We start from the raw sequence: 4,103 nt of genomic DNA, 5'->3' as shown, positions 1-4,103 counted from the left end.
ACACCATGCCTGCATCTAGGTTATTGAGTACTATTGGAGAAAATCATGCAAGGAACATACTGGTACCATCAAATATGGATACCAACCTTTATTATGCTCAACTCTGCCCCCCTTCTCCAAAACTACTGTTTATAACTGTATTAGATTCCTAGGACTTCCATAACAACAACAACAGCAACAAAAACAAGCCAGGTGGCATAAAACAATGGAAATGTACTGTCTCACAGTTCTGGAGATAAGAAGTCCAAAATTAAGGTGTTGGGCTTCCCTGGTGGCGCAGTGGTTGAGAGTCCGCCTGCCGATGCAGGGGACACGGCTTTGTGCCCCAGTCTGGGAAGATCCCACATGCCGCAGAGCGGCTGGGCCCGTGAGCCATGGCTGCTGAGCCTGCACGTCCGGAGCCTGTGCTCCGCAACGGGAGAGGCCACAACAGTGAGAGGCCCGCGTACCGCAAAAGAAAAAAAAAATTCTGATCAAAATCGAGGTGTTGACAAGGATCACGCTCTATCTGAAGGCTCTAGGGGAGGAGGATCTTTCCTTGTCTCTTCCTAGCTTCTGGTCATTGCCAGGAATCCTTGCTGTTTCTTGATTTTTTTAACTCCAGTCTCTGCCTCTGTCCGCACATGGACTTCTTTTGTGCCTGTCTCTGTGTCTCTTCTCATCTTATAAGGACTCCACTCATACTGGATTAGGGTCCACCCTGATGACCTTATCTTAACTTGATTACATCTGTGAAGATCCTTTTTCCAGATAAGGTTATATTCATAGGTTAGGGGCAGGGGGGTTGGACTTTAACATATTCCTTTTGAGGGACACAATTCAACCCATAACAGGAACCTGTTCCACGTTCCTTGACTCTGATCCCTTCTTACTGTTTCTGAACAGATAGCCTCACCTCCTGCTTCACAGAGAAAAAAGAAATTAGAAGCCATCAGAAGGAAACTCAACTTCCCACCACCAAACAAACCTGCTGTATAGCGTGCATGTATCCTTTCTTCTTTATATCATTTCAATGGAAGAATTGCCGTTTTTCTTAGTTAAAGCTAATCTTGTAAGAGTTCTTCAAACTTGACGTGTCCAAAACTGACCTCATCATCTTCCTCTCAAAATCTGTCCTCCTTCTGTGTTCTCTCTTTTCATTGTTGTTGAATGGCACATCATCCGCCCAGTTGCTCAAGCAAAAAAGCCACAGGATTCACCCTTGACTCTGCTTCTCCCTTATTCTCTCCATCCCAACACTCCCCAAGTCCTGCTAAGAGAGCAGAACCACAGTCTCTTTGGGTTTGTACAGTACATGTCTATTAATAAAGCCCACACTTGTATTTGCACTTAGGCACCCACATTATATTCAGTTGATTCTACTGAGTTCACAGCTACCTACAACACTATCTCTTTCCCATCTGAAGTTGTGAAATCACACTTCATATCTTGTACTTGTATGGTTGGTTTCATGCATTCTGATGACTTCCCCCCCTGTTTTATTTCATTTCCTTTGATTCAGTCTATTACCTTACCATCTTAGTATCCTTTGGGATCTTTATTTTCTCTTTCATTCATGCATGGAACTTGAAGGCATGATCATTGCAAGATAAGAGACTTCATGTAAAGTGCTAAGCACAGTACCTGGCACATAATAAGCCCTCAATAAACACTGTAGTTTTTATTATTACCCCAACATTCAGAACAGTATTGGGCCATAGAAGACCTTCAATAAATATTTACTGGTTAATAAATGAATAGATGGATCAAAGATGAATGGAATGAATGAAAATCCCCTTTCCTGCATCCCAGGTCCATTAAATTTGATATCATTATCCCTCTTTTACAGTTAGAGAAACTAGAAAGGTTAAGTAACTTGCTCAAAGTCACTCAGCTGGAAAGTCGTGGAACTAGAACTGGAACCCAGATCTGCTTGACTCCTAAGTATATATGACTATTCTGCTTGACTCTGCTTCCTCACATTATATTCAGATCAAAAGAACTAATTGTGTGGACTTCCCTGGTGGTGCAGTGGTTGAGAGTCCGCCTGCCCATGCAGGGGACGCGGGTTCGTGCCCCAGTTCGGGAGGATCCCGCGTGCTGCGGAGCGGCTTGGCCCGTGGGCCATGGCCGCTGGGCCTGCACGTCTGGAGCCTGTGCTCCGCAGCGGGAGAGGGCACAACAGTGAGAGGCCCGCATACTGCAAAAAAAAAAAAAAAAAAAACTAATTGTGAAGTCAGAGGCTTCCCAAGGTTGTGTGTTCCAAGCCCTAGAACAGCTGATTCTCCAGCTTGCGGCCCTGGGACACGGGGATGTGGAAGAGGCCAAGAGACGGCATCAGAGCTTTGGGGGCCTTACTTCTTTCCTCTGCTATGGACCTCCCATTTTCCCTGCCCTAAACTATGTGCTTAGCTACTTCTCCCTGGGAACTAACAATATTCTGTGTCCCCAAGGAAATACTTTAAAACCAGGGGGCCAAGCCCCGGGAAGATAATTCTACTACTTGCCAAGACTGGGGTCAGTGGAATTGGGGGTCCAGAAAAGTGGCAAGAATGGTACAAAGAATACAGAGACCTGCAGTTACCTCTCTGGATTGTTAGCTTCTCATCTGTAAAAATAGGGGAGCAGAGGGTAACATTCCTTGCCCTGCCTGCTTCACAAGACTGTTTGAGGCACAATAATGATAACAACTAACATTTGCTGAGTGCCACCTCTGTGCCAGCTACTGTGCTGAGTGTCTTTCGTATCCTCACAGTTAGCCTTATGAAATAGGTACATCGTTCCCTTCCCCCCCACCTTCTTTTTCACAAATGAGGAAATCAAGGTTCATGGAATTAGGCGACTTGCCCAAGGCCTCTAACTCTAAGTGACAAATCTTGAAATTTGAAACTGGGCTGCCTTTTGAGGCCAGCAGAGCTGTGAGACCACAGCTGAGACAGTGTTTGTGAACTCTAAAGAACAATATAAGCCTTGAACACTTTGGCGCGAGAATGCCCTGTACAAGTATGCAGCCTGTTATGACTGGGACTGGAGGTGGGTGCCTGGTGGGGATAATTTTCCAAGGAGGCAGTTGAACAGATCAGATGGTTAGGATGGAAGGGCTGTTTCCACCCACAACGATCTGATTGTTTCCCCATAGTCTGGTTGGGAAAGGGGGTCAGGTACAGAGTCTGAGTGGTTCTCTTGCGAAAAAGTGTTCTAGGACAGGTGGAGGTGGGAGAGGAAGCCCCTAGGGTATCAAGCTGGGGCCACAGCATTCAATTCAATGCCTGGGCCTCAGCAGGAAGAGCACCATGGCTGAGAGTCCTTGAAGCTCTCTGATAGGGGTAAGGCAGGGAGAGTTCCAATCTGTCAGCCTTTTCAAGAAACTAGGGACGTATAGCCCAGGAAATCAGTGCATGAAGGAGCTTGCCCCACCTGTGACCCCTTGGTCCCCTGCCTCTCTGCCCTTGGGTCTCCAGCCACCCTGCTTCTACACTGCTCTCCCTGTGTCCACAGTCCACTGCCTGGCCTCCTCGGGCACCTCCCTTCCAGGCTCACTCTCCTCTCACATACACCAGAACTCTGTCTGCCGTGCAGCTCCTTTGTTTACTTCTAGAGCTTGTGGGCCTGCCCCCAGCCAAACACAACGAAACTTGGCCAGGGAGGGCTAGGCTCCAGGCTCAGGCTGGCCCCTCAGGGACAGGGAATGGCCTCCAAGCCAGGGAGGTAGCTCGAAGGTATGCTGCCCCCCACCCTGGGCTCTTGCTTCAGGTCCTGACAACCCAGGTTTCAGGCCTAGAGGGAAGAAACACAGGATCTGCCCAGAGCTGGGCAAGAATCCTTACTGTTGAAACAGCTTTGGCTAGGAGCCCTGGGAATCGAAGACCCAGCTGGAGAGAGATGGGGGAAATTTTGAGGCCCCCTGGGTGGGAAGCTGAGGCCTAGGCTTTCTTCTGCTGGTCCTCCTTTTCTTCAGCCAGGCAGAACCTGGTCCTGAGCCCTTGGAACAAGGACTCAGGTGCCCAAATTTCCCTACCAGAAGGCTGCATTCCCCTCCCAAGAGCTCATGCCTCGCTCTTCCCCATAGGTTCTAGTGGAAAAGGGAAGTGGGCATTTAGCCTGGGCCAAGCCCCAAGCAGGAA

Source organism: Lipotes vexillifer, unplaced genomic scaffold (genome assembly GCF_000442215.2).
Source record: "Lipotes vexillifer unplaced genomic scaffold, Lipotes_vexillifer_v1.1 scaffold397, whole genome shotgun sequence".
Classification (NCBI taxonomy): Eukaryota; Metazoa; Chordata; class Mammalia; order Artiodactyla; family Lipotidae; genus Lipotes; species Lipotes vexillifer.
Note: the sequence above shows the minus strand (reverse complement) of the source record.